The sequence below is a fragment of the Fundulus heteroclitus genome, unplaced genomic scaffold (assembly GCF_011125445.2).
Source record: "Fundulus heteroclitus isolate FHET01 unplaced genomic scaffold, MU-UCD_Fhet_4.1 scaffold_43, whole genome shotgun sequence".
In the NCBI taxonomy this organism is placed as follows: domain Eukaryota; kingdom Metazoa; phylum Chordata; class Actinopteri; order Cyprinodontiformes; family Fundulidae; genus Fundulus; species Fundulus heteroclitus.
The window spans coordinates 3,132,791-3,145,049 of record NW_023396846.1 but is presented as its reverse complement, the minus strand read 5'-3'; the positions used below and the strand labels follow the sequence as shown (position 1 = coordinate 3,145,049).

The 12,259-nt window shown below is 39.8% G+C and overlaps 1 long non-coding RNA gene across 1 annotated transcript; it reads right to left on the bottom strand.

Moving 5' to 3' along the window:
* Positions 1-2,729: 2,729 nt before the first annotated feature.
* LOC118560453 lies at positions 2,730-11,702 on the bottom strand. Its single transcript, XR_004929342.1, has 3 exons — positions 11,649-11,702; positions 7,023-7,196; positions 2,730-2,773 (listed from the first exon to the last, which is right to left on the bottom strand). It is a non-coding gene; the product is annotated as an uncharacterized LOC118560453 (long non-coding RNA).
* Positions 11,703-12,259: the final 557 nt, after the last annotated feature.

Here is a 12,259-nt window from a genome sequence, read left to right as displayed (position 1 = left end):
TTGACATGATTATATGAGTTGTTTTACCGAGAAATCGATTAGAAGCGCCGTGAAAACCCGCCTGTTTGGCTTCAATGCGCGCTCCCGACACCGCCGGTCTGGCTGCAATGCGCGCTCCCGACAAAGGGGAACAGAATTTAGCACAGCACCTGTTTTCCGGCAACTTTTATTTGTGTCCCTGGTCCGACACGCCTGAGTCAAATAATCCGGTAATTATCAGGACTCTGGAGAACCTGACTGCACACTGAGGAGCTGATTGTTCCATTTGATTCAGGCGTGATGGACCAGAGAACCTCTAAAAGTTTCAGGACACCGGCCCTCCAGGACTGGAGCTGGACACCGTTGGAACCACTGAGCTATATAATACACTGGAGTGCTAATCACCGTCTGTTTGAACGAGTCGCTTTGAAGCCACCAGCCGCCATATTGGTACTCCCTATTTCCCCCAGTAACTAGGGAATATGTGCGCTACAGCATCGAATAACGAGGATTTTCTCATGTTCAGGGGGGCTTAAGACTTTTAAAATGTCAAATGCCATATAGTTTTATGTTATGTTCTAAAACTATCAAGTACTGAGAAAGTCATGTGCTGAAATATTTTGTATTTTATTCATTTAAATATATATGTTTAACATTTATAAATATATAAATGCCAATATACAAAAACATATATTTACATATGTGTATACATATATATATACATATATACATATACACATACTTATATATACATATATATATTTAATATGAATAACATGTAAAATATTTCAGCACCTAATTTCCTAGTAGTAGATAGTGTTAGTACATCCACTGACTGTAGAATTACCTGTGAAACGTTTTCACACAGCCAGAAAACTGCTTGTTGTTGCAACCAAATCCTATGGGATTCTGTGAGAGTAGGGAGTAGCAAGATGGCGGCCAGTGACTTCAGTTTTTCGGCAAAATCAGCACTCCAGTGTATTATATAGCTCAGTGGTTGGAACAGGAACCTGAAGCTGAAAAAGTGGGACTGTCCCTTTAAGAGGAGCAGCAGGACGCCGTGCACGCTGCGGCTCTGTGTGCGCGTTCACACGTTTCCTGTGTAAAACTAAAAGTCCAGAATAGGAAGAAGTTGTGATGTGGAAATGTTCCATGTGGTTCTGTTGTTGGTGTTGGTTCAGCTTCTGGTTTGGTGCCGCAGGAGTTTAGCTAGAAAAGTAAAAACTGGTCTTCAGTCTGTCCAAGTCAGCAGTTTGGAAGTAAAGAAGCTGATTTTAGTCCCAGACTGTCAGCGTCGGCTCTTCTTTCATTCTCAACGTGTTTTCAAGGTTTGGAAAGATGGAGCAGAAATATCATTTCATCATTGCTTTGAGTTTCTGCTGCTGATTTATTCAACTAAAGAACAAAATCTGTCATTTAAAAACATGTCAGAAAGAAGATGGAAATGTTTTACTGTCAATTAGGACTTTTTGAAAGTCAGTGTTGATGAAAAAATCTGTTTTATTGAAACAAGCGTCAGAGTTTTATTGAAATATTGAAAATTGATCAGAGGAACAGAAGAGAATGAGCAGCAAATGAATCAAACACAGAAGAAGAAAATCTGTTTATTGCTCATTAAAACACATGAAGTAGAACTGCAGCAAATATACAAAAGGAAGATTTAACATGTGAATGTAAAAAGTGTTTATAAAAATAGGAGCCGACAGAAACAGATAATGTCCAGAGATTGAGAAAAACTGGCCAACATTTCAATGAAATCTGACTGATGAATGAAAGTAAAAAACCAAGAGAGAAAGTCAACATGCTGATATTCAGAGTGAAGCTTTGACTGGAAACAGGCAGAAAAACAACATGTGGATCCTGGAATAATCCCAGCTTCCATCTTTAAAGGACTGGAAGAGGAAGAAGTTTCCAAGGAATCATTTAGAAGAGTTTCACAAAGAAACAGATTGAATCCATGAATGTGAAAACGTGTTTCTGAGTGAAAGAGACAGACATGAACAGACTGAACTATCTGTTCAACAGGGAGAGGCTTTCTCTGACAGGAGGAGACTCTTTAGACTCAATCAGCACAAAAACACAGAGGAACCAGAACTGAACCCCCAGAACCCAAAGCCAGGAAGCAGAGGTTCAGTGAATGTGGTGTTGAAGGTGTGGAGGTGGATCAGTGAGTCAGAGGAGACTCTGTAGAAGGACAGAATACCAGCAGGACAGTCCACATACACTGCTGCTCTGTTGGAGACGGAGGAGGAGGAGATAAATGTTCCTCTTTTATTGTGACCGACAGAGTAACCATGACTATCAGAGCATCTCAGCCTCCAAGAGTGATCATTATATCCAAACCAACAGTCTTCACTGATTCCTTTCCTCCTGATTCTTCTGTAACTCACTGATATATAAACTACTCCTTTCCACTCGACCTCCCAGTAACAGCGACCAGTCAGACCAGTTCTACACAGCAGCTGAGGCCAGTGATCAAATCTGTCTGGATGATCAGGATATGACTGAAGCTCCTCCACATGTGTCACCTTCCTGTTGTCTTCAGACAGTTTGAGTTCTCTGCTCACTGTCTTTGTGTCGATTGTGAGTTGACAGGAATCTGATGGAGAGAACAAAGACAATCCAGCTGCAGTTATTGATCATTTATTGACACTTTGATGATGACTCCTGAATGAGTGATGGACAGTTTGAAGATGGTTGAATGTGAGCTGCTTTGTTGTCATGAATCAAATGAAAAACACACTTACACTTCCTCAGACCTGGTGTCAACCATCGGACTCCAGCAGGCTCCACCCTGAAAGGAGGAGGGGGGTCAGACCATCAGTCTCTTTCAGCAGCAAACATGGACATTACATGTCTCTCAGACACACATTGTCCTCCACTGAGAAAGGACCAGTCCAACATTTGGACACGTCCACTTGTTGTAAAAATCCAGAGAAAGAAAGAAGAGCTGAGAGCAGACAGAAACCTAGGTTCTGATGATGATGATGATGATGATGACGATGATGAAACATTACAACCTGCAGTGGATTTAGTATTGCTGTGGGAAATTCACGTGCTCTGTGCTGCAGCGCTCTGATTGGCTGAGATCAGAAATGGAGCAGGTTTTAAAAGAGAAGGGCCGACCTCTTCATGAACTAAGTGACCCTCTGTGGCTGGCAGACCTGGCATCTTTAGTTGATCTTACGCATCGTCTGAATACACTGAACAAGAAGCTACAAGGCAAAGAACAGCTGGTGCCACACCTGTATGCACACCTGAAAGCCTTCTGGGTAAAGCTCCGCCTCTTTGAGACACAACTACGAGGCTTTAATGCTGCACACTTCCCTGCTCTGTCTGAAATCACGTCTGCTTTTCCAAAGGCCGACCTTTCTGCTAAAAAGGAGAAATATGTGTCTGTGATTGCATCTCTGCTGACAGAATTCAATCAGCGTCTCCAAGACTTTTCTGTCAGTGAAAAACAAATCCAGCTGTTCTCCACCTCCTTCCTGGTGGATGCAGAAGAAGTGGAAGAGAGTCTGCAGTTAGAACTGATTGAAATGCAATGTGATGATTCTCTGCAGAGTCAACATCAGCTTCTCTCCCTCCCTGAATTCTTTCAGAGTTTGGATAATGCCAAGTTTCCTCTGATGAGACGCCACGCAGAAACAATGATGAGCCTGTTGGGCTCAACATCCAGATGTGAACAAAGATTTTCTCTGTTAAATCAGAACAAAAGCAGACTGAGAAGCAGAATGACTGACAGCATCTCTGTGAAGTCCTTCGTGTCTCAACCAGCAAACTTTCTGCTGACATGTCAGCCATCCTTCAATCAAAGGACAGCATCACTGCTCCCACTGACTGCAATGTTCTTCACATTATAGCTGACTTAGAAATACACACAGTATTCATGTGGCAATATGGCACCTCTAGTGTGGCCCTTTGTTTAGTTTTACTGGATTTGGCCCTCACTACAAAAGTTTGGACACCCCTGGTATAAAGTGTTAATGTTCCCCCTTTTATTTAAGAAGATAAAAAAGGTGAATAAAATAAATATACTTTAGGACCTTTAAATGAAATAAAGACAAGTAACAAGTGCTTCTCTGCATAAAACACTAAATTAAAAACACCCAGGGTGTCAATCTAAAATCACAGTTCAATATTATTTGCTTAAATGCTTATTATTTAAACCTAAAGCCAGCAAACACCAAGCTAACCCTACGTTGCAGGCCTGTTTCCATGCTTGTGAATATGGAGACCAAACTCAGTGGTCGCTTCACTCAAAGAGCAAATAATAACTAAAAAGGTCCCTTGTGCCAGATGAATAATAATCCTAACAGAAACGCTCTGCTCCGTTTAGTCCTCCTCTCCTGTGGAAAAAACTCAGCTCCCACAGTCACGGCTCTGACTCCAATACTAGGCCACCTGCTTTATAAGTTTGGTTTTTATTAATTCTGCATTATTTTAACTACATGTGCTGTGTTTCTATGCCTCAGCGCTCTTACTGCTCCTCTCTCCTCCCTTCCCTCAGACCCAGGTGCTTTTATCAGCGGCCAGCCTTCAAAACGTGAATCACTACGTTTAATGTCCTTCCACTCGTACCAAAATGTCCCAATTAAAGTCAATAGGAGAGTCAGTAGCTGTGTTTCATGCTATTTTGTTTTTAACCACACAGAACCAGCGGTGCTTCAATGGAATGCTGCCTTGCTCTTTAATTCAGGTGACCATAATTACAAATAAATGTAATTTAGGTGTGGACTTTTAAGGGTCATTTTAAGGAACTTGTAACATCAGGGGCTTCAGCTCAGACCCATTATTCCTCCTCTTCCCTCTAAAGGAGCCCTTTACACTATTTATTTATGCATTTTTCCCACTGTTTATTCCTCGCATGCAGAGCACCAATGAGGGTAAAATCTGCCCACCTCACCGCCTCAAACTGATATCATTAGTATAAATTATGCTGATACCAGACGTTACCAAAAAAGTGTTTTTTTCTACAGCCACTTAGGAACCAGAGAGACGCAGAGCTTGAAAAGCTGCACCTTTACTCATCAACTCTGTGGTTGCCATGAATAAAAAGTGCTATATTTCCTGTAGGATTCCCCAATAAAGACTATTAGTGGGCTAAAAGCGAAGCAGAAAGTCATTATTCCGTCCGCTCTGACCACAAACAAAACGCTCAGAGAACAACTTCAAACTGAGCCTTCAGCTTGGTAATTACGCACCAGAGCGCCCTGAGGAGAGCAATAGAGGAGATTTGTCTGGTCAGAGCAGAGACTGAGATGAGAAACCTGTCGCTGTGAAAGGTGATGATGGTTACAAACTGTAACAGGCTAGAAGTTCATGGGGCTGAAAAGAGGGAAACATCAGCAGCTGGATCAGCATAAAGACGCAGCGTGAAGCCCTGAGTGCTTTAAGTGTTGCTGCTGAGGGGAAAATGTCAGACCATACAGGCTTGATGAAACTCAGCCTGATTCACCAATGAGGTTATAGATCTACACTGATAAACAAACCCATAGATTAATGTGTAACAGTGTAATAATACGGTCAATAAAATAAAACTACTTCATTTATTCAGTATTATTTAACAGTTGTGGGTATTTTCTGTTTTACCCACTAACTGAACAATAATAAGTGTTAACACTTCTCTTTCACTTTTTAACTAAATACATGCCTACTTCCATGTCTGGTCAGATAGAAATGAGACAGAGCTGACTGTACCTCTATTTATTCACTGGATTGCTCTTTGGCCGTATATAATACATGTCGCTGTGAAGCCACCAGCCGCCATATTGGTACTCCCTATCTTCCTCCAGTAACTAGGGAATATGTGCGCTACAGCATCGATTAACGAGGATTTTCTCATGTTCAGGGGGGGCTTAAAACTTTTAAAATGTCAAATGCCATATAATTTTATTTTATGTTCTAAAACTATCAAGTACTGAGAAAGTCATGTGCTGAAATATTTTGCATGTTATTTTATATATATATATATATGTAGTGACTTGTTCTTAACAAAACAAAAAACGAACCTAAGCCACAGTGAGGCTGCTGACTGGCACTCAGTTGACGCGTCGTCCTCTGCTTCCAATGAATTCACTTCAGGTATGATTGAAGAGCTTTTATTGATGTAGCGCTCTCACAATAATGCAACTTCCAATGGTGCCCACTGGCTTACAACCAAACTGCAACGCAGTGATCAATAACAAAACCACAACCGACGACGACGACGGTCAAAAAACTGTTTGTTTCTGCCGCGATCAGCACACCTGCCGTGCCACTACCTGTGACTCAATTTAAAACAGATGAAGCCACCCACTGTCCATTTTGGGTATTACAACAAACAGTAAACAAACACAAAACTCCAAAATATGGCTCTAATAATATATACATATATATATATATATATATATATATATATATATATATATATATATATATATATATATATATATATATATATATATGAATAACATGTAAAATATTTCAGCATCTAATTTCCTAGTAGTTGATAGTGTTAGTACATCCACAATAATTGTCTTTTTGCCTTATTTAACTGAGGTGTAAATGATTGTACGCTAAAGTTAGGAAAATGTTTTTATTTCAGCTTGCAGCAAGAGTGACTGATTTGTAATGTTTGTCGCTAATCCAAAGCCTGGTATGTTACAGTTTACGATGGCTAAAGCGATGGCAGAGGTCAGAGGTCACTCTTCAATAAACTAAAGAGAGAAAGAAGATGCGTTTTTTCTTTTCTCTTGATTAAAAATTATTGGTGTGCTTACTTAATTGATAATTATTAATATCCACTACGAGAGCATCATGCTGAGCCTACCAGGATTTGCATTATCATCTTGAATCTTCCCACTGTGGGACGCTGCATTAAACTATTCCTAATTAACCTTTAGATTTATTTAAATAAACTGCAATTATTCTAACTGCACGTGATAAGAGGAGTAGGAGAGGGATATGTGGGATTTAATTAAAGAGGTTTGATTTATGATCTGGGGTCATAAATCAATCAAAACTTTGTCATAATGTACCTCTATAACTTTATTCCTCCATACCTGAGAGTTTCTAGTCTCCAGTGTGGATCCTTCAGTCCAGCCGACAGCAGCTTCACTCCTGAGTCTCCTGGATGATTGTAGCTCAGGTCCAACTCTTTCAGATGGGAGGGGTTGGAACTCAGAGCTGATTTCAGAGAAACACAGCCTTCCTCTGAGACCAGACAGCCTGACAAGCTGCAGACACACGATTCAACACAAGATGTTGTTTTAATAAGCAAAAAATAGAAATCAAACTGTATTTTGTTCTGTAGGTTATAAAAAGTAACATCTGACACATTTAAACGGATCAATCCTGACTAGAGCTTCACTGGGTTGGAAACTGCAAACTGACACAAACTCTGCAGAAGGTTGCTTTAAGGGAAATTCAAACTGGACCTAAAATACCAAAGATAAACTGGTTGACCCAGTAGAACCATTGTTCTGGTGTCTAGATCGCTTTAATATTTTTTAATCTAATTGGAGTCAATAATTGAAGCTGAGATAAAGAATAAAGCAGTGGTTTGGATCAGTGGTGTTAGCAGCGTATGGTGAGCACATATTTCACACTTGCAGAATCAGCAGAATGTCTTTGAGAAATCTCCCATCTGAGGTCAGATCCAGTCTTTTAGTGCGTTCTCTTTCTTCCACTCTTTATTAAACTTTTTCCCATATTTTCCCCACTTACTGCCTCTCATTCTCTTGCTGTCTCATCACTAGTTTCCCTGTCACTCTGGGCTCTGGCCTGCGTGTGTTTGGGATGTGCTGACTCAACTCTGGCAGACGTGATGACCAGGAAACTGGGACATGGAAAGGACAAACTATCTACCACTAATATTCCGCTTTATTGTGGGAAACTGAGAGATAATTAAATTATTTCTCTCAGGAAGAAAGTCAAGCCCAAACAAACAACTTCACCTTCAAAAACACTGGGTCCTGGTTGTGGGAGTAGTTGAGCAGTCGTGGTGTTGCCTGTGCACAAATAATCTTTTCTGTCTTTTTCTTTTGACTCATTGTCAGGTTATGGTGGAGCAGGTAGTGATTATATGGAATACAATAAAAACTAATGTGATTGTTTTTAAATTACTTAATCCAAATGTCATTTTTGGGTTTAATCCATCTTTTTAATAAACATCTAAATGTCTTTCTTCATGAGATCCGGGGCCGTTTAGAAAACATCCAGGGCTTCAGACCATTTTGGTAGAACAACACCTTTTCCTTTTCTCTTGCTTTTTCAGCTTCCAGCTCTGCTTTGATAGCTCTGCTTCATCTTTCTCTGTTCTCATCTCTCCTGCTGCTCAATCAGCGCACTGCATTCTGGGATCTTTATGTGCTCAGACAGAATAGTCCATTTTAGTAAATGGAAAGGGGAGCAGAAGTTGATGATGCCTTATGTTACATTTTTCTGTTACCTTTGTGATTGTAAATCTTAATTATTTTATTTAAACATACATAAATAATTAATAGGTAGTGTTAAATAGCTGGGTAACCAGTGGGTCCCCTTACTGGTGGGGGCCCAGGTGGTTGTTTTCAGCTTCTCTGCATTGAGGTAACGTATAGTTGTCTGTAGATGAATAATATATCAGAATCAGAATGTTTATTATTGTCATTGTACATCATGTTCCACACATGTACAACGAGATTAAAGCCAGCTCCAACCAGTGCACTCATATTAAAATGTCAGATAATCAAAAATATATACAGTACAATATACAGTAGTGTTATGTACATTAGAGATATAATATATGTTGCTGTATAGATTGTTAAATATATGTGTAAATATTTCAGGACAGAAACTGTAAATATTGTACAGTGTCAAAATTGCAGTTTTTTTTTAAATCGATGAATAATGTCAATAAACTTATATTTACATAAACTTTTTAGCGGACAAAAGTTAACAAATCTATCAGTGAACTAACATTTCCATCATGTTTTAACAGTTAATGGACAGAAATCTGGTTTCAACAGGATGGAGAACTTTGTACCTGAGAGTTTCCAGTCTGCAGTTTGGACTCTCCAGTCCAGCAGAGAGAAGCTTCACTCCTGAATCCTGCAGGTTGTTGTTCCTCAGGTCCAGTTCTCTGAGACTGGAGGACTGGGAGCTGAGAACTGAGGACAGAGCTTCACAGCTTCTCTCTGAGAGGTTACAGACATTCAGTCTGAGGAGACAGGGAGAAAAATCTGCTATTAAACAATTCATTAGAAATACTGTTGATTTAATATAATATATTTAAATTTTAAATGGATTCTGAGTAATCATCAGATCAACGGCTTTTGGGGACCAGAATTTTGCTGCTGCCACCTCAAACCATCAAGAACTCAGACTCATTACAGAACTACAAATCCCACATATTTAAACATGCTTTTCTGTAGTATAATGTTCGTGTATTTCTGTGTTTTTAAAAATTGTTTTGTAAAGCGACTTTGTGTGTCCAAAAAGAACGATATAAGTTTGATGCAATATTATTATTATTATTATTATTATTATTATTATTATTATTATTATTAATGTTGCGCCGATGCCATTTTTTTGCCCCGATACCCGATACCTGGCCACTTTTCAGTATTGGAATGAAAACATCCTAGTGCCATAAACCCCATTTCCACTACCCTTGTTAAACCGATCCATGCTGAGCTCGGTCCGAGCTTGGATCAGTTAACCAAGTCAAGCTTGGTTCTGACGACCATTTACACATCACGCTATCTCGGTTCCTTGGTTTCCTCACCTCCTAGTGGTGATCTGTGGTACTACTGCTCTCTCAGTTTGAAGGAGGGAATCAAGCAAATAAAAATGGCGGCGCCCGTAACATTCAGGCAGTTATGCTTGGTGAAACGTCGTTGTTAGCGGAGAGTCAGGCGAAGACAGCAACTTTTGGTGAATTTACTTGACAGAGTCGGCTTTTGGGAAGTGGATAAGACAAACAAACGTCTAATAAGGATTTACAGACGCAGGAAACAACGACAGACGCTGAGGTTCATCACGCTGCTAAGCAGAATCATCACTGGAAACCGTGTCACAGTAGGGAAGCTAGTATTTTTATGAATGTTTGAAATGTCAGCCGATCGCACGGAGATGACGTGGTCTGCTCATGCGCTCTTTGTTATTAGAGAATCGGGCCAGAGAAAAACGGGGCCGAGCCCACACATGGAACCGGTCTGCATTCAGCGCGGTCCGGTTGTGTCTAGCTCGGTTCAGTTCAGTTTGTGTTCCATTTACACTCGATAGTTATCTCGGTAACTGAGCTCTGACTGGTCTCGGCACGGTTGAAAAGGGGTAGTGTAAACGGGGTAAATGACTCGATGCCATCTTCTGGGGTATATAAAATGTTAAACTCTGGCCTATAATGGCTAAATCACTTGTCATGACGCTCTGATTTTTACACAATGTATAAACTAATGTGAAAATAAATACCTGTTTTCATGCCGATATATTTTTTCGCCTTTTCAACAAAGATAGACATGGTATTATGCATTTACAAAAAAAAATTATAAAAAATTTACATTTCAATAAAGTCATAAGTTTTGTTTTTTGTAAAAAAAAAAAAATCACTCTCTCACACGCATCTAATTCTGAGCTTTCACACCAGCAACAATAACTTCTTTGAATATTTTTGCTTGCTGTTTATATCCATATTCATACAGTTTAAGCCTGGAAAAAGGTTTTAAATTTCCAGGTCATTCCAGTCTTACACTTTGCTTGTAACTGTGCAGGAGCTTAATACCCTTGAAAGAGACTGTTTAGCAACTATTTAGTAACTCCAGGTACTTCATTTGTCACCGTGGTTCAGCCTTGGCTTGTCATATACAGAGACAACTAATTAATAAGCATTAAAGTATGGTTTATGGGTTGGGTTTCTACAATGTTACCTTCAGAACCAATCTCTGCACGGCCTAATCTACTTTCAGCAGTTATCGCACGTTATTGCAACAGTAAACTGCAGAAAATACGGACAGAGTTGCTCTCTCTGCGTTTACTCCCTCAGCTCCTATGGCGGAGGGATATTTAGTGCAAGCAGGTCTCTTAATAACCAATGTTTCGTCACTTATTTTAGAGCCCGAATAAGCGATTTCACTTTCAGAAACATGCCCAAAAAACGCACAACCCCCGACTCATTAAATTTACAAGTGACTTTAGAAAAAAGAAGCCCAAAGTATCATGAAATAAGCAGTCTTGGCAACAGTGAGCGGGTCTGTTTTGCTACAGTCTCTAGCGACCTTGAAATTACGGAAAGCGCCGAGGGTAAAACAAACACAGTCCGGAGAGCGCGGCGGGTAATTACATAATTACAAAACATTAGGGAACGGTGTGCGTGTTTTGAAACGAGATTAACGGCGACAAAAAATTAAATTGTCGGCGTTATGGTCTAACAAAGTCAACGTGTTAATAACGTGCTAAAACTGACAGCCTTAATTCTAACACATTCTGTTGGGATGGGCGTCCTGAATGTATTTAATTCTTCAAAGTGGTCACAAAATAAAACCTTTGCGAATCACTCCTATATGGTGTGTCCTATACTGTGTCTGGTTTGTATTCATAGGGAGTATAGGTCAGACAAAAGTTATTAAATCTATCACTGAACTAACATTTCCATCATGTTTTAACAGGTAATGGACAGAAATCTGGTTTCAACAGGATGGAGAACTTTGTACCTGAGAGTTTCCAGTCTGCAGTTTGGACTCTCCAGTCCAGCAGAGAGAAGCTTCACTCCTGAATCCTGCAGGTTGTTGTTCCTCAGGTCCAGTTCTCTGAGACTGGAGGACTGGGAGCTGAGAACTGAGGACAGAGCTTCACAGCTTCTCTCTGAGAGGTTACAGCCACTCAGTCTGAGGAGACAGGGAGAAAAATCTGCTATGAAACAATTCATCAGAAATATTGTTGATTTTTTTACAGTCACCAATGTTCTCCTTGGAAATATTGATGGATCTGTCTGATTTTACACATCTTTATGTTGCCTTTTGTTGTGAACTGGTTCATTATAAATAAACTACCTTTACATGTAATTTAGGATGCTGAGATGGAGAAAAAGTGAGGAGGCTCAGAGAAAATGTGTGAATAAAAACAACAACTTGCTTTTCAGCTCATCTATTCTGGGTCTCTGAATTTTATTGATGATGAGGTTCATGAAGTTAAAACTAACATGTGCCATCTTTCTAGAGAGAGAAGGAGCTGTGTCTGCAGGCAGTGAACATTTTAGTTTCAGCCTTTGTTTTAACTGCAGGTACGACAACTTTTATTTTGTTGTTTATATTATAAACTTAAA